This window comes from Falco punctatus (assembly GCF_963210335.1).
Source record: "Falco punctatus genome assembly, chromosome: 15".
Lineage (NCBI taxonomy): Eukaryota > Metazoa > Chordata > Aves > Falconiformes > Falconidae > Falco > Falco punctatus.
In genome coordinates this window covers 9,588,850-9,608,155 of record NC_137595.1, presented here as the reverse complement: position 1 = coordinate 9,608,155, position 19,306 = coordinate 9,588,850, and the positions used below count along the sequence as shown (strand labels likewise).

The window sequence follows — 19,306 nt, the reverse complement described above, 5'->3', positions numbered from 1 at the left end:
TAACAGGAAATTAAAGGATGCATTACAGCATTTTGTAAAAGAAAACATTTCCAAAGGGGGTGCTGGCTTTGGTTTGGAGCAACATGACAGTGGCACACGCAGGGGACACGCTGCCGCAGGGAACCCCGTCACGCCGCCAGCTGGAGAGGCTGCAAGCTCAACTGAATGTATAGTTTTAAGAGATCACTCTGGGTCACACATTAACATCCACCCTCAAACACCATGCGTTCCACTGTCAGCAGCCTGAAGCCATACACCCCGAGCTCTTTGTGCCGCCTTTAATATGACCATGACCTCAGCGACGATGCTGGAGGTACACTGTCAGGGTACCAGCCATCCGCTTCACCAGATGGAATTAAAGTAGCTCAACAAGCAAACCGTCCTGCCAGGGAAGGGCGCTCCTCCAGGACGAGGATGCTGAGGATGCTGAGGACTGTGTGCCCCGGAGCCCTGAGCCCCCGGGTGTGATTGCCATGTCCTTGGTGCTGGGTAAGGAGGAGAAAGGACAGTCATTTGCTTTTCCAAGTGGCATCACAACTGGCCACCCCGCAGCCAATCTTTTGTTCCCTATCGTTTCCTTCAGCAGAAAAGCCACTAGATGTCAATGTTTTACAGAAAATTGTCTCTGGCTGGACTAAAAAGCGAATCATAAGCACCAAAGTGTCCAATGGGGGAAAGGAAACCTGGGGAGTCGCCATTCCTCTTCCCATTTAGAGCACCCAAGCTCATAAATATTTAAGTAAGTAGAAAATACAATAAACTTGCAAAACCAAATAAAGCCAAGGAGCCCAGTACAGCACCAGCAGCTGGACACAATGGCACCTCAGAGAGCCGGACACTGCGATCAGTGCTGCCACCGTCCCCACGCTCACCTGGGCTCTGCTGCTGCCCCCCGACTCCAAGGCTTTGGCCACAGATTCACACAGGCAAAGGGAGCCAAAGCCCCCTCCGTGACCCCCAGGACGGTCCTTGCTCCCAAAAGTGCCATTAAACAATTTCACAGTGGGACTTGGAGTTCAGAGGGAGCAAAGACAAAGCTCGCTTTTATGTCATGCACCTGGAGCAGCAGCAACAAACCTCATGCTGTCCCTTGCAAAGAGGGGAAGAGTTTTGCTCTGCCTCATGTCAGCAGGTCTCTGGCAGCGCTGGAGGACCCAACCTGGCAAAGTGACAGGGCTTTCCACCAGTACCAGCACGCCAAGCAGCCACCCCGGCAGGCAAGAGCTGTCCCTGGTCACACCTGAGCGGTGGGCTCCTTTGGTGCAACACCACCACAGCCTTGTCGAGGTCCCTGACACGGGGGAATGGAGCATCTCCAGGGCAAACCCAAGCTCCTTCTTTGACTCCTGCCAGGTCTCCTACACTCTCGGATCTAGTTTCTTGGGATGATGCACTAACATAATGATCCATCCCTCAAGCAATATCAAGTTAGTGCCATATAGCACTAACCCCTATGCTAACTACAGCAACTAACCTAGAGCAACCAGCCTCTATGACCGAGGAGGCAAAAGCAAAGCTCTGCTCACCCCGAGCACCTTGTACCACCTGGCCCGTCAGCAGCCTGGCGAGGCTGGGAGGGGAGCGGGGTGCAGGCACGGGGGTGGTGCCGGCTAAGCGAGGAGGCCAACCAAACCGTACGCCCTAAGGTCATCACAGAAATCGATGGGGAGTTAATGCAAGAAGGGAAACAAATCCTGAGCCAAGATCAATACAGCGAGCATTTTATTATAGTTCAAACTCCTCGGCTGCTCTCCCTTTGTGCTCTTTGGTCACAGGTGGTGACAAAGTGCCTCCCTTGGCTGCTGTTGTAAAAACAAAAGGATGAATAAAAACTTGTATGTTGGTGGAAGAAACGGCGTTGTAACGGATCACCGTCACCCCAGGTGGCTGGCGGCCTCATCGGGCAGATATCTCCATCACCGTCGAGGGAGACTGTGGAGAGGACACTGAATAAAGATGCTCATCAAACCCTGCAGTGAGCGTGGAGGTGCCAGGGCTCCCTCCAGCACCCCACGCTCAGGAAGCCAGCCCATCAGCAGGGATGCTTACGGGATGCCCCAGAAAGAGCCCAAATCCTACCCGGCCTGAACACGGCTCCCTGCAAACAGGCTCATGGATGTTATTTATACCATGTTATTATTTCCCAGACGAATCCTGCTTTCAAGACACGACTTACAGAGAGATGCTGTGCCAGCTGCTGGGCAAATCTCAGCTATTTTGTGCACTTCTCCCCTTCTTAAGTTTCCCTCTTAAAATGCTACAAAAAAAGGTGCTGTCCCTTTGGGGAACACCAGCTTTTGAGTTTGCCTAAAGCCACTCTCATCCAAGTTAGAAATCACAGCAGCTCCAGACAAGCAGCTGCGCTGCTCTGCGTTTATCTGAACTGAGCTTCGAATGGTCACAAAAGCTTTAATGCAACATCAAGTCAGAGCCAGGCCAGAGATGGATTTGGCCATCAGCGCTTAGAGCATCCTTCTGCTGCAACTGGGAGGAGGACTCAAAGGTTTGCAATTATTTTTAGCTCTGTACGTAACAGCTTGTTCTTTCTGCTCTCTTAACAAGGGGGTGTTGCGCTCTTGCCCATTCCTTGAAGCTTGTGCTTCAGAGCCTGAGACAACATGTTCGCAGGTAGAGCTCAAACCTTACTGTGAATCATCCCTCCAACTTAAAGAGCCGCAGCGTCAGAAACAAGGGGTTTCTAATAAAGTTGAGCTGGATGCCTGTAAGCAGAGAACAAAAGGAGCTCACGGGCAACTGAGAAAGTAGGTTGACCCTGGAGCCATCAGGAATTCGAGATGGTGTGATAGCCGCTTGCTTTTGGTATCTCAACTGCACACAGCTATTCCCTGAGGAATGCGAGGACTGAAGAGTCCCACAATGCTGAGTTTACTCCCCCGTGCTGCATCACCCACTCTGCTTATCACATCACTGCAGGGATGAAGCCAGAGCATTTTGGGGAGCTGTGAATTATTTGTACATGACCCATCACTGCAGAGGAGCTCAGGAAAGGTCAAAAGCTTCCCTCAGATAAACGCCCAGCTAATGGCTCACATCGCATGCCGTGAAAGCTGGCCTTTCTCAGTGCTCTGACTCTTCTACTCATAGGTGGAACAAGGAAAATGGGAAAACGGCAGAGACAGGCAGGGTGATCGGCTGGAAGCCAGGGATGGAAGAGAGGAGAGGTCTGCTCGGCCCCCCCCCAGCCACAGCAGTGCCAGGTCTCACACTGCGTCCTCCTGGCACGCCAGCTGCCACGTGTCCCAGCATCACTGTGGTGCCAGGAAGGCCAAGCTTCACCCATGGGCCAGAACCGTAGCTCCTCTGACTGACCAAGCACAGGCACCGTCTCTGGGGCGGTGGTGCTGCCATGCAAATGCCCCGCGGCCAGTCCCAGGGCACTTTAATAGCCTGCATGGTCAGGAAGGTGCTCCATCCTCTTCCTTCTGCACAAACACCGCTACCACACGTTAGCATCCCAGAGATCCTGCACAGGAGCATGTCCCTGCCTGACATTTTTGCTATGAGATGACTTTTGCCAAGACTTGATGTTTTTTGTTGAAATGGACCAAGAAATGTGTGCTGTCACTGGACAGACCTTCCTTCAGCTGTCCAGTTCCTCAGCCCAAAGCAGCCCCCTTTCTCCTTCCTGCACAGCCCCTGGAGAAAATACAAAGCAAACTGAAACCTCAAAGACCTCCACGAATTTCTCTAAGGCGTTTATTGAGACTGAGCCATCTGCTTGCTTTGAAGGATAATTCTGTGGTCACATAGCGCATCTGTGCCAGCCCCTTCCCCACCTCTGCCCAGCACAGGGGCTGATGAGAATCCTTTTTTTGCAATCTAATGATTTTTTTTTTTTTAAAGCATCCTTGCAGCAAGCTTCTAAAAGCAACATTAAAGAAAAAAAATAAATTGAAGTCGAAGTGGGGAGGTGCAAAACCCCAGGGGATGACAGCACTGAGTAAAGCCAGAGACTTCAGAGCCTGGAGGAGCTGCCAGGGAAGCGGTACGCAGCCACCCATGCCGTGGTGCTCAGCAGGATCATCGCAGGCAGAGCTGCTCTGCTGAAAGGGGGCGAGGAAGGGATGACTTTGCTTAAGCATCAAAATGGGTCAGAACCTCCCAAAGGAAGAGTACATCTCACCCCAACCCAACCGTCCCGGCTATGCAAAGCAGGACTGCAAGGCAGCAACAACCCAGGCGATGCAGAAAGAAGGGGTTACGGCCAAGCCTGCGGCTGGAGCGCGGGGGGAAGGTTTGCAGCTCCCTTTGCTGTGCCCAAGCACCTCTGCCACAAGAGGCCTGGCAAAATGGACCCTCAGCAGCTGAGCAACCATCCCGAGGGTCCGACAGCAGTGGGCTGCGTGCTGGCAGCAAAGGGCTCACTGGTAAACTCTTGTTTAGAAGCTTTAACTCTTGTGTGTGCTCCCAGGGCACCTTGACCCCAGTGGTGAGGCTCTAAGCAACTGCTGTGGGGTCCAAACTGGTACCATTTCCACGAGGACCACAACTAGGGTTGGCTTCAACTCGGCACGTCTGAGCCCCATCAGGTCAAAACTCCCGCTGGAGCCAAGGCCGAGCAGGATGGATTCCTGCCAGAGGACAGAGGCTGCCGTGCTGTTTAATTGCGTGTTGAGGCAGAGGAAGGCTGGAGGTCAGACACTGGCAGCTGCCATGCCTGCAGCCTGGAAACCCGAGCCCAGCTTGATGGAGCTATGAGGTGAGGATCGGGAGAGGGGAGCTGAAAGCTAAACATCCACTCACCATTACATCCATTAGCGTATGGATCAGTAGGTGAGGGACTGAGTGACCTTTTCCCATTTCTGCTGAGATGTGAAGCTGCAGCAAGAAGGGCTCCGTAGGCTACAGAGGGTGAGGAACCTTACAGCCTTTGCACTGGGAGCACCGCAGCCCTGGGAACATCCCAGCCTCCCTCCTAGACAGCGCCTAACCCAGGAAAACACAGCTTTAGCACAGGGCTGAGGAAGCAGAGCTACGATTTCCAGGGAATGAAGTGAGGCAGTCCCATTCACCCAGCAAAACTAAAGCTACCCTTTAAGCTGGCTCAAGTACACCGGTTTGTATCTAGGTCAAGCTCATCCAGATGGCAAGCCTGGCTAGGATGGTTTGAAGCTGCAGATGGGCTAGGAAGGGAATTTTGGGAATGTTTTCTGTTCTGGGGGATTTTTCTCCCCCAGTCCATGGACTCTGTGGTAGATTAACGGGGCAGTGTGAAACCAAGTTATGCTCCAGGTGAAGATGGACATTTTGAAAGGAAAGTTCCCTTTGAAGGGGCAGGAGCAAAGGGATGGACCAGATATGTACCACATCCAGCAGAAAAGCTGCCACGGTTTAACCCTGGCTGGTAATTAAGTACGACACAGCTGCTTGCTCACTCCCCCCTCACCCCGAGGGATGTGGAGGAGAATTGGAAAGGAATGTAAAACTCGAGGGTTGAGATAAGAACCATTTAATAATTGAAACAGAATAAAAACGAAAGAACAATAATAACAATGATGACAACAACAGTTATAATGAAAAGGGGAAGGGAAAGAATAAAATCCAGAGGGAAAGGAAGAAAGGAACATGTGGTGCACAATGCAACTGCTCACCACCCACCGACTGATGCCCCACCAGTCCCCCAGAAATGATCCCGTCTGTCCCAGCCAACCCCCTGGGCAGCGGGCATGATGTCCCAGGGTGTAGAATACCTCCTTGTCTAGTTCGGCTCAGCTGACCTGGCTGTGTCCCCTCCCAATTCCTCGTGCCCCTCCAGTCTTTTTTGCTAGCAAGGCCTGAGGAACTGAAAAGTCTCACATCAAAGCCCAAACACAGCACCGCACTAGCTCCTAAGAAGATAATTAAGTCCATCCCAGCTGAAAGCAGGACAAAAGCAAATAAAACAAACCAAAATGCTGCAGCAGAGATTCTGCATATGATGCAAAGAATTAAGAACTGAGCTACTGAAAAAAGAAAAATAATCATAGGGTTGGTGCTTCGGCACCAGAAACAATGCACAATCACCAGAATCAGTGAGCAGCACAAGGATGATCGGTGTCCTTCCCACCCTCCACGTAAAGCACTCATGCCACTGAATAAAAATCCACCGAGCTCATTTATAGAAGAGTAGTCACATACTCATTCTTTCAAAAGCTGAACAATCCGGGCTTTAATTTGAGACAGCAACTTCTCTCGCACAGCTCATCCAACCAGAGGAAGATGCTCCTACACGGTGGCCCCATGCAGGGGTCCGAGATCCCACCCCCTTCTCCTCCAGCACTTCCAGCAGCAAACTGGAACTCTGCCACCAGCAGGCTCCTGCACTCCTCGCTTGCCCCACACCGCTCACGAAATGTCCCTGCTTGGGATAATTCGACAGCAAAGTCGCGGACGATGATGGAAGGTCAGAAGCGTGAATGGCGTGAGGCTCACATTTCTTGCTCTGCTCTTAGAAACCCTCCCTGCACGGCTCCAAAGCTGCCAACGGATTTTAACCTTTGGCAGAGGGTCTCCCCACCGATCAATCAGCCCCACCACGTCTCTACGAGAAGTCAAACTCAATTACGCCACGCCAGGCGCCGGGAGTGCTTTGCTCCCAGTAGGTGAGGTTAATTCCCATCAAGAGCAGCCCACTGAGAATTTGATTTGCTAATACCGCAAATTGTTCCTCCAAGAGAAATACCCCTGCTGCCTTGTTTGTTGGAGGCAGGCATCTGTTTGGAGATTGCTCAGAGAGAGGCAAAATGTTCATTTAATACTGTGACTCATCCCGACTCTTAACGAACTTTGTCACCTAGAGACACAATTAAAAGGACAAGGGTGAGCATCCTGGTGACAGCATCTCCTGCCTCAACCATGCGTGCTTGGAACCCCCCCCCCCGAAATGGGAATACCTCTTCCCTGCCGAGAGCTGCTCCCACAGCACAGCTCGCAGAGACGAGGCCAAAATATTTGGCAAGCTCACTGACGCAGCGCTGGGAATCAAATGTTCGCATCTACTCCAGATTGGTCCCAGATGCTTTGCAGCAGTGATGTGGATGGCAACGGCAGCAGCCAAGAAGCATCGCCCATGGGCTTCCCGCAGCACTCCTCTCTGCTCCCAGGCCTCCCAGCCCCACAGGCAAGGGCAATGGGCCCCATCTTGCAGCAGAAGAGGGAAAAGGGGGCCTGCTGCCCTCCCCAGGCTGCCTCCACGCCCCGGATCTGCAGTCCGGCTGCCCGCGCCAGGTCCTCCCCTGCTAGAGTCGGGGTGCTTGCAAGGAGGTGAGCACGCAGCAGGGTTATCGGCGCAGGTCTGCTCCCCTTCTCCTCTCCCCAAGGGCCTCAGTGCAGCTCCTGCCGAGCAAACAGAGCCAGGGCTGGCTCCTACTTGCTCCTAACAGACCCCCCTTCATTCAATCAATTCAATGAACCTAAACTTCCTGCTCTGCTCCATCCAAAATTCAAAGTACAGCAAAATCTAGAGGAACAAACGACTTCTTCATTGAAGAAGCGAAGTTTAAAGATTATGGGGATGGAGAAGAGGAGGAGGAACAACAACAAATGTTGCTTTTCTCTGCAGCAGTGGGCAAAACTACAAGCATGCGGACTGTATCCCTTTACTCCAGGACTCAGGGTGGCATAGGAGAATCATGCATTAGCTCAGAGCAAGGGCCTGGGAGGAGGAAAGGAGATAAGTATTTCAGAACTGTGAATTAAAGCCGTTAGCAAATGTAAATTTACATTTCCTCTAAGTAATCATTATGTTTTCACTTCTATCAGCACCCAATGAATCACAGAGATGTTTTGTCTAGAAACACTAATGGTGGGGGTAGGAAGCCAGCAGCCTACCCACAGTAACGGCAGCAGGAGAAAAGCGCCAAAGGAACCCATTAAAAGGAGCTGGATTTTGCAAGAATGGCAATTACACCAGCCCATCATTGCCCATGAAATTATCAAATAGGAAAGATCTGCAAAAGAGAAGCATCTCAGGCGCAGAGGAAGGCAGTAATTTAAGATTTTGCAGCTCAAGGTACATGTTCATGTATGTCCAGGCATGGCACACGCACACGAAGATAATGAAAATGAGGCTTTAAATAAGTAAAAAATGCAGCCTTACACCCGCCCATGCTCCCAGCTACCCTCACTCACGAACTAATTGTCCACAGCATTGCCTGCGGAGGGGAGAGCTGCCCTGCAGATTCGCCAGAGTGGTATTAATTTCATAATTGCCTGTATTATTAAGATCTCTGCAGGATACCCTTGCTCACAACCAATTCAGCAAGAACAGTAGCCTTTTTTACTTATTTTTTTTTTTTTAGTGGTGCATAAAAAATCGAGAAGCAAGTTTCCATTTTTAGACTCTGCAAACAGAAGAGTGACTCAGCCGCTGGAGCCAGCCCTGACTCCACCGCCGCTGCCACCACCACCCCGGAGTCTGGCATGGGAAAGGGTGGCAAAGCTGGGCAGAGGGGCCCAGCCCCATCCCACTCATCTGACCTGCTGGAAAAGGACTGAACTGCCCTTTGGAAACACCCGTCTCTGAGCACAACCTAAGCAGAGCAGCAAAGTTTCCCACCTTGTTAGCTTAATTAAATGATAGAGGCATCTGGGTGGAGGGCAGCAGGGGTGCCGAGACCCCTGAGCTGCACACGGGAGGTAAAACACAAGGAAAGGAGAGAGAGAAGGTGGCAGAGGAGCATCAGTGTAAGAGTATGCCATGCCTCCTCCTTGCAAGATGACGCGCGGCAGTAGGGGTGATGCTGGACTTGTGATGCTAGCCTCGGCAGCAAGCAAGGTCTTGGCTTTGGAAAGCGCCTTTACTGCTAAGGGCGATGATCCTTTACAAAACAGGACGCTGAGCTGAATTTCGCCCTTAATACACACTAGGAAAAGTCAAGGTGTGAGCGATCTCCTTTGAAAAATCAAGCTCTGAAGCCCACAGAGTACCAGGAGTACCTTCCTACTCCCAGCACGAGGAACTGCCCCTGTCCCCCGGAGCTCCTGTCCCCCGGAGCTGCGGCATGCAGCATCTTCCAGGCGTGGTACGGCACCTCCCCATTCGCAGGGCTCTTCCAGATTCATTAAAAAACACAGCAGACCTCCCGACGCGAAAAGGAAGCCACTGCAAAAGTGCTGGTGAATAACCACAGGATGTTGCTATAAATCAGATATTTACAACAGTATTTACCCTATCGAAATGCCGTTGCAGGAACTGGTTTCAACTTGTAACTGATATTTCTGCGGCAGCGAAGATAGAGGTTTGCAAAGCCTACACTCCATAAGCAGCGGTTTACAGAGAGGGAATAGTGGCAGTTTTTCATTTTCCAGAGTCCACTCACCCTTCCAAGAATCTTAATGCCTCATTGATTCATAATACAGTACATAAAGATTTCATTTTTTCTTGCACACAGTGATATATTATGGAGTCAATCTATTTTGCCACCAAAAAGTTTGCTTAGTAGAAAAATTTGGAGTTTTGACATTCAGGAAATTACAGTCATCTGTAAAGTACGATTGATATGCCAAGGCTAACATTTTCATGGCGCTTATGGAGCCAGAATAATGATGCTAAAATATTTATCATATTCTAAACCAAAAACAATCCAGGTTCTTGTTTATAAAAAGCATATATTTAGTATTACAGAAAAAAGCGTTATCCTTTTATCCATATACATTTTAGCTATATCTGAAATGCGCTAAGCCGCATACTCTCTGACCAGCTGAAAATACTTTTAATAATTTAATAAAACCGATACTTCAGGCAGCCTCTGCTGTGCCCTGGGCGTGCAAGCGGAGGGCACGAGCTGAACGCACGGCTGCACGGAGCAGCACAGAAGAGGAAACACGAGACAGGGGCTGCCACACCGAACGTGCCCGATGTCCCCTGGGGCTGTGGGCAGCCCCACTGCCACCCACCAGCCACCCAAAGGGTGCACGTCAGCTGGTGCACGTGCAGCAGAAGGTCACTGAACCCTGTGCACTTCACTTGCAAGGTTTGTTGTTAATATAATCTAGAAGCAAGAGGGTGCAGAGGGTTCCTGTCTCAGCTTGACACATACATTTGTCTTTTTTATGAACGTATGAATATGTATTTAGAAGTTGTGATTTATCGTATTTCCTGAGCACTCATTGCAATTTCCTAATTGCTGCCTGAATCACAGTAACGTGCCTCCCAACTCCTTCATATATGAAAACACGTACTGCTGAACATCCCTGCCTCAACGCTGGAGGAATCTTGGAGCTCTCAAGAAAAAGATCATATGATCTGCTCCAAGAGTTCTGCATATCCCACAATGGGGAATTAACTCCGGAGAGGTATTTATAAAATCATTTGTTACTATATCACAGCTCAATCAATTCTCTTCAATAATACATAAAAGGAGGAGTTTTGGCTCACGTGAAAAAATGTAAGGCTGATGTTAATTCCTTCACAAGCCATTTGCAGATAATCTTCCGTATACCAGTTAATATATCCCATGATAGGTTACATGAAAGTGCTTTTAAAAGCTAAAGCGAGGATATACAGCATACAAAAAAGGCACATTAATGCAACTTATACTTTGCTTATCATAATCATTGGGCATAGAGAAATCCAAGTAAAATCCTTCCCAGGCTTTCCAAAATTTTGTCAAAGGCAGGCATCTACTGAAAATGTCTTTGAAATGTAATTAATGAACTGATACTGATATATTCTCAGCCTACTGCTAAAAGAGGGGCCAAGGAACAGACAACGTATTTACAGCTGCAACCTGCTACAATTTTAATTTCAGCTTTCATTGATTTCATTTAGCACCATGAGACTGTATAATGAAGAAATCTGTATCAATTGAAAATACCAAGTGTGCTCCTGCCCCACTAGGGCACTTCAGTAATATCATGTAATGGAAGGGGATTCTCATTTAATTGAATTGGAAATGAAACACATATTAGCTAAGAAAACTTAATCAGTGCAATAATATTAAAATGGGCCACTCAGACAAACTATACTGATTAAGTCACTTGCAAACATTTCTGTAATCATCACTGAGACTTATGGCGTTAATGATTTAAACTCACTTTTCTACTCCAGGGAACAAAACTGTAATTTCATAGCAGACAATTAGAATATTTTAAACCCTCTCTCACACATTACAATACAGTCTCCTGCCAGAAGCACATGACCTGATCCTACAAGGGTATGTCTTGAGCTTTGATGCACAAGAAGGTCTGCATGGATGCTTGGGATGTCACCAAAATGCTTGATTTAAACCAGGAGACAGCCCAGAAAGCATCTCACTGGCTGGCAAGCGTTTCTGGAGTACTCACTGCAGCTCCTCTGCAGACTTCATCTTTAATCTTGACTAGTTATTGATAGCACACACTGATGCACAGTAAAGCTGTGAGCTTCAAATGTCTCCCAGCAGACCAGGATTTTAAAAATCTTATTCACACATAGTTGACATAACTGGATTTAAAATTTTCATGGAATAGCAGAGTGCATTTCTAATAAAACTTTGTAGATGTATTTGTTGTGTCAAAGCTCAGCTGGGAGGGTTTTTACATCAGCTAAGCAAGCAAGACTTTGCAAACATTACAGGATGTACAGAACATCCCGTTTCCCATGTCCGCTAGTTCTACTCCACACATTTAGCAAAAGCGTATTTTACTTAGTTTGAATCACTTAGGATGATGCCCTGAGAAAGCCACTTTTATGGAAAATGCCACTTTTGCTTCTTATACAATCCTGAACCAATGCAGGGATGTGTCCATCGCATTGTGCTCGGAGGAACAGCATCTACACAGTGCAAGCATGTGATGTCCCAAGCATGGGAAACAGAGACTGAGCTGGCAAAACCTCACCAGATGCTTTCGACAGTGCGTTCAGCACAGGTATCGGCTAGAACACACTGGGCGTTTATGGATTTCAGATGCCTCCTATATCGTTAATTAACACGTAGCACTAAGATGTTCAAAATTCTATTTTCAGACAGCCAAAAGCAAATGCAATTTCTGCATCTTTTCAGTGCCACGAAACAAACTTCAGTCAAGTTGGCCGCTGGACTGAGGCCACAGCAAAGGGGAGACACAGCAACCTGGGCTACGCAAGGAGAGGAGCCCAGCTCCCCTCTGCACCAGCTAACGGGGTGCGGGCTGGCACTGCCATGCAGACAGCACTCAGTCCCACTGCCCACACACAGCGCTGCTTGCTTTGCCTCTTGCCCTGGCTCTCTCCCAGTGAGGGCAACACAAGCATGGGTCAGGACCTGACTTTTCTCAGAGCAGCTTCTCGCCACGGTCCTTGAGCCCTGAGCCTGCTGCTCAGAGGAGCTGAGCTCCCAGCCCTCGCCATCCACAGCCAGCCAAGCAGGCAGCGCTTTGAACCCTCAGCCACACCAGCTGGAGGAGAAGCCTTGCTGAAGTTAGCTGAGATCCCCTTAAAAACAAGCTCATTTCAGCTGAAGCCAGAGCTAACCTACCACTGCCAGAAGAAAATCAGAAAAAGCACCACCAGCCCAGCCACAGCATGACCAACCTAAAGCAAAATAAACCACATTACATCCTTATATCCAGGGTTATTCACTAAGATTCACAGCTCCTTCCAAACGGATCTGCCATTGTTCCCATTCCTCTAACCTCCTCCTCAAAATATGGAGGGGAAAAGAAAAAGAAAAAGAAAAAAAAAAGAGCAAACTCTTCTATGAGCCACGAGAGATGGTTCAAAACAGCATCATTCCTACCTCTGAACATCTCCTGAATGATTTTCAGAAGACACAGTTCTACTCCTCCATGGATTATTCTGGCTAAAAATGTGTGTGACATTTTAATTATCAAGTACAAATGTTACTGCAAGTAAGCAATGAAACAGATGGTGTCCTGAATTTTACAGTACAGCCACATTTTCCAGCTCAAATTTACAGTTCACCAATCACCAAGCTTCAAGTCCTGCCTCTGCTGCTTCTCCTCTACCCATCTGAACCGCTGCAACCCTTCCGATGCTGAGAGCACAGCTCTGGGAGTAGAAACTCCGTGCAAATTGTGCTCCTCCAAGCAAATGCACAGTGTGCTTCCAATGAGGAAACAAAAGGGAACACAGCTCTACACAACCCAAAAGCATGGCATGTATGAAGCAAGGGAGCATTTGCCTTGGAGAAAGGATGATGGGATGAAAGGTGGCTGAAGAGGAACTGCCCTACTCGAGGGAGCAGAGAGGTGACCTTGCTACCTCCGTCCCAATGAAGGACTTAATTTATCTGGTGCCTTCCTAAGCGAATCCCACTTGTAACAGCTTTAACTCCCCAGATTTCCTCCTCTTCCCCTCTGGTGTATTCAGCAGTCCTCCCAGCAGGTGTCCCCAAGGGAAAGGGACAGGATAGCATGAGTGTCCCTTCAGGACCCATCAGTGCCAAGCCCCACATTACCAGGGGGTGAGAGGAGCAAAGCCAGAAGCTTTTCCATTCATCCTTGCCGGCTCACCATCCTACCAAAAACCCCAGTACTGGAGCTGCACTTCCACGTGTTTCTTCCCCCCCCCCCCCAAAAAAAAAATCCAAGAAACCAGAGCCACACAGGGGAACACCATCACACATGTCACACAATGTGGAGGGGAACAAGGAGGACCTGGGGCCACCTTCACCTGACCACAACTCAACAAAGGCATGTACAGATGTGTCTGAGCATTACCTAGCAAGAGTTGTAGCCACAACCTCGAGGAGACCCAGCTCAGGCTGGGTCCACCCTACGGCTTGCGCCTTTCTTCTGTAAACTCCATGCTGAGCACAATGAAGTGGGTGAACACTCATCTCCCAGTTTTACAGCACCATGGCAAACGTGGCTCTTGCTTCAAGGAGCTTATAATCCAGTTCGGACAACACACCTGGGAGGGGACTGGGATCCAGCGACCGCTGGGGGAGGGCTGCAGCGGCATCCCCAGAGTTCAAGCAACAAACACAGTGAGCTTTTGGCTGTCGCTCCCTGCTGCGTACGGCCAGGCTGAGGAGCACACGATGCTCTTGAAGTAACAGGCTACGGCTGAACTGAATCTGAGAGCTTTCCTGATGCTCCGCTCCATTCATCTCCACTACCACAAAGGGGAGCCGCTGCCAGGGCTTACGGCATCAGTGCTGTAATTACTGCAAGGAAACATTTTCTGGGAAGGTGTCCGAGAACATAATATGTTGAACACTTCCTCTCGCCGCTCGCAGTACCAAGTAATAACCCCTTCTCTCAACATCAGCACCAGGCTGGCTTCCAGCTAGGTCTGCAAGGACAGGCACCCCCCCACCGTGCCCCCGTGCAGGCACAGTGCTGGTAACACCAGCTCTGCTCTCAAAATTCACCCTTGCGCCGACATCCCTGGGATGCGGAAGTACTCCTGCAAAGTCCAGGCAAGGGGAGATGCTGCACGGGCCAAGGGACAGCCCCTTTGGACCCCCTGCTTTTCCCATTTTGCTTTGAAACACGTCCAGGAGTGCAGCTTCAGAGGTAGAGGGGCTGACGCAGACTTTGCAGGCAGCCAGTGACACTTGGCTCAGTCTGCTGGCCAAAAAGCGTTTGCCACGTAGGCTTTGACTCTTGCACGCAGATTTGCTTGCTGTCACTTAATTCAGTGACATGCTGGCATCCAGAGGTGAAGATGGTGAGACCCATGATGGTCCTCTGAGCCCACCTGGGGAACCTCTTCCTACAGGGAGCCAAACAGGGCGCTTACAGGGGGCTTGCAGAGCTGGAGGGACCCGAGGGCAGAGCTTGCCTTGGAGGGCAGGTACCTTCATGAACACTTTCCAGTGAGCCCCTGAACACCCAGGGAAACCCGCCCGGGTATTTGGCTCTCAAGGAGAGAAGCCAAAACACCATCCAGCGCCACCGAAGCTGGGGTTTGCAGCAGATCGGTCGATACTTTCTCATTTGAACTCAGCAAACAGGTGCTCCAGAGCACGCTGAAGTGTATCGCAGCGGCGCGTGTTCTGCTCTCCATCACACCAGCAGCTGGATTGCTGTGATAAATAAACCTGAAAATCAACTGTCTGAGCGACAACAGCCTCTTCCTAGGTGTCCACCCCTGGAGGGGTTAATCTAAAACAATCTAATTTCTTCCCAAATTGCACAAAATCCAATAAACACCAGGCAGCAGTGTCTTTTCCCATTTAGCAGATTAAGAAACTGTGCTCTACCAAATTTATCTGAACAATTCATTCCCATGAAATTACAGTGGGTTTTGAACCTGAGGTTGATATACTCCGTTATATCTGCAGGATGAGCCATCCACCAAGTGGCTAGATTAATGCACAGCCAAATGCCACCTGAGCTGGGTTTTCTGGCAAAGCATCCGAACAGGGACGTGGAAGAGGGCGGTGCAAAAGGGCTCACGACAGCAGCGATTTGGGCCAGGGCTCAGGCGCAGCAGCAGCATCTTCAGCTACACCTCCGCCAATCTTGTCATTAAAACAGCAGCACCCCCATAACTCATTTCAACATACTGAGACTGGGCTTCTCTTCACATTATTTTAAACAAAATGACACTTTCTCTAGACACTTAAATGCACCCTGGTCTCATCACATCAACAGAGGAAGCATATTTTTTCTGTTTATGTGAAAGGTGATATTGGATGCATCATACACTGAAATCGTTTGCTGGCTTTCTCTCTCAACATAAATAAGGGGAAAGAAAGTCAGAGAAGATAGATTTTAAAGATGTATACATATGCATGCCCATTTTCTAACCTAGAACATTATTAAATTCTTTCATATATTCATGTGAGAGCTGCAAAAGATTGTGGAAGTAGACATGCTATCACTCATACTTTCCCGGAGCAAGGATTAAGGAGCTTTTCTTCTTACTAAAAGCTATCTATTTAAATTCTATCTGTTTGGCCAAGCCCTGGTTAGCACTAGTCAACAGAGGTGGGGCGTACTGCTCACATCCCAACTTTGTCGGGTCCAACCCAACCAGGGCAAGACTGAGCAAGAGGTATCTTACCTTCTGTCAGAACTTTGACCTTTTTATGGCTAATAAAAGCCTGTAAACTTCTGCAGTTTCCAGAGGTCCAAGCATCCTCTAACAAAAATACATCCCACGCACCCCATCCGGCCCCAGTTAGGAGAGCTGTGCCCAACCAAGTCCCATCTGAGCTATGTTACCCAAAGGCGTAACAGAAATCTCCTGGTTTGCAAGTGATGCTAAATTCATCTAAACAGCTTTATTTATGAGTGGTGTTACATCCTGCTTCTTGGGGAGACAGATCTGCCACTAGAATTGCCTTTTCCTGCCTGTAGAAACTGTAAGTCTGCATCAACGTTACACAATTATTTTAAAGACATTATTTAGATAGCTCTACAGTAATGTGTATGTACACCAACCCCAGCCCCACAGAATTTGCATAGCAGAATTTTTTATCATGCTTCTTAAAGATTAATAATTTAAAGCAAGTTGTAACTGTGCTAAGATTTAGTCTTATGTTTTCATCACTGCTTTATATTCTCATAAATATCCAACATTCCCAAGCATATAGGAATCTGCGATGGTATTCAAGAGGAAAAACGGCAACCAATATATCTTCCATTTACGGAATTGAATATAAGATCATATTCAAAGTGCTGCATTTACTGTCTGATTTTGAATACATAAAATATATAGCCATTACAAATTCCTTTCATTGCAAAGCTTTGTTCTTGTAGTGACATAACTTATTGCCAGATTAGAGCCCTAAGTACAGCTAGACCGTTTTTCATCTTCTCCATTCCCACAAACACGACTGGGAGAGACAGGTCGCGCTCTCTATCAAAGTTGTGCTTACCACACAGCAATATTGCAACACGTCCCATTAGAGTTATGTCTGCTGAGACTGTGAGCACAGACTTGGCTGCAGGCACCTCCTAATGGAATTACATAATTGGAGGCATGTCATCTAAATCTGAACAAATTGGATTCCCTTGTCATGCACTATTGAATCAAAACGGAAAGAACACTCCATGCTGTTATCTATGGTAAACCAACGACGGCAAATCCAGCGTCACTAATATTTCGATAATGTGACGTTTATTAAAAATGGGGGAGGGGAAAAAAACCCAAACCCAACAAAAACACAAAGAGAAGTGTTCCATGTAAGGTGTGCCAAAACCACGTTGCATGCAAAAATGAGCTCATCCAACGTTGGTTTCAGACTGGGAATTATGTTAATGGTTTATGACAGATGAGATGTTAAGATGTAAGAGCAGAACTGTGCAGAGCTGGTTGCCTGTGGCAGCCAGGGAAGTGGAGCCCAGGACTTCAGACAGGCTCTTCCACCAGCTCCACATCTGGAAGAACTGCCACTCACCAAGGTATTCCCGCTGCTGCCAGTCCCTCCCCTGCACAGTCCACCCTGGTTCAGCTGCATTAACATTCACATCTTGCAACCAAATACTCCAGCCGTTGTAACTCATAAGCATGCCCTGTTTTTCGTTTACAAGTATATCAACTTTAATTTGGAATTACTGGAGGAATCATAACTAGGGAGCAATAACTTCAAGCACACGGCACTGCGCATTCAGGGCAAATTTTCACTGAGCACTCAGCTCGACCTCCAGCTCTGCACGTATGAAAGAACAGAGGCATTAATTACATTACCAGAATCACTAATCAGCCAACTGCATCTTTACATTTCATCAGCTAAACGCTGGCGCAAAATGAGAGGCTTTTTTTCCCCTTTAATTCAGCTCTTCAAGCCTCACCAGGATATTTCCATGCTCACATGGAAAGCATTTCCTAACAAAACCAGTATGAAAAAGAAACTACCAAAAAACCCCAACCAAAACCCCGAAGAATTCCGATGACTTATCGAATTGATGGTTCTCCTAGTTAATTAATTGGGGGATGGCTTGGGCTTCCCATCTACACCTGGCCAGCCGGGCAACTCGAGGATGGAGCCAGGGCACCTGAGGCAGCAGCGTGTGATGAGCAGGGGAGCAGAGCATCCCACGCGTGGTCCAGCCCAAGGCATGCGGGGCTTTGGGTGACTGACCGGTGGTCTGCAACAGTGAGGGGGGGTTATCCACGGCATGACTCTGATGTGGTAGCACACTGCAGAAATTCGGTTTTCAGAATGACATCAGCACACTGTACTCCAACAGCTCTCGGCTGCCTCTGCCCCCACCTCCAGCAGCACTGCATTTATGCAGAAGGTGTGCCAAATGCCTGTTTATATTCGGTGCGAGGGAAAAACGCTGTCAAATCACCAAATTACCTCAAGTTGTGAGAGCACACAGCACACAGCAGGGGGAAAAGTGTTAACTACCTACCTAGCCTCCACCTGTAGATCAACACTGAGAGGAGCCAGCTAAATATTTACTCTGTGCTCCTGAGGTCTGACGTTTCCGCTGAGTCTCGGTGTGGGACTGCAGCATCGGGCAGCCCAGTGCCCACCCAGCTCCAGAAACTGCTGGCTCTGCAGCCCCTTGCAGAAGAGGCCCCCCAAAAGTTGCACCCCTAAAATCTGTAAGCCTGTGCAATTAATTGCCAGCTAGTCTAAAGAGCCGTTAATCCACGAAGATGAAAGAACTGCATGAAGAACAACTGCCCCTTGGGATTGCCTAGCGCCGTGTTTTCAGCCAAGTGGGTTTCTCCTGCCCCATGGATGGCAGCAAAACACCATCTCGCCACCAACTCAGCTGCTTCTGCACTGAGCTCCTAGGGGCGATGGCATCATGGAAAGCGACAAACATGGTGGGAACGGGGCAGCTTCCCGTGGCAGGGAAAGAAGCAATGACAGGAGAGCCCATGCTCCAACCAGGACTGTCCCACCACTTCTTCAGTATCACAACGTGGTCCTGCTTTGATTGCTCATGCAGTCCAAAATACTGCACTAACATTTAGTGACATTTCTAGATCTAAAGTGAGGGAGAGGGAAAAGAAAAATCACCAACCAGCTCAGCATTTTGCAAGAACTGACAATGCCTGGCACATCTTAAATCTGAAGATTACCGAATTATGCTGACACTACTTGATCTCTAAGCGTCCTTGGGATTAAAGTGGAGCAGATTAAATATCTCCGACGGTCAGTGCTCCTGTGCGGATTGCCCACCCTGGCACTGCCCTGCAGGAGCACAGTGGGGAGCTGTGCCCAAACTCCCCACTTCCACGGCTCTCTGCTTGGCTCTCATCTTGGAGGCAGTTGCTAAATGAATCGCAGAGGATGTTTACCTGCCCCTATCAGGCTCAGAGTATCGCAGGGGAGTCAACTGACCACAGCGTAAACAAAAGCAAACAGGATTACTGACTGCAGCATCCACAATCCTTTTATCAAACCATCTTTTGTTAATCTGCAGCTTCAGCCTTTTCTGCCACCAAGTTGTGACCTTCCTCCCCATG

The 19,306-nt window shown here is 48.8% G+C and overlaps 1 protein-coding gene across 1 annotated transcript in view; it reads right to left on the bottom strand.

The window, feature by feature from the left end:
- Nucleotides 1–19,306, bottom strand: part of HS6ST2 (heparan sulfate 6-O-sulfotransferase 2) — a 143,672-nt gene that overhangs the window by 3,693 nt on the left and 120,673 nt on the right. The window lies entirely within an intron of this gene.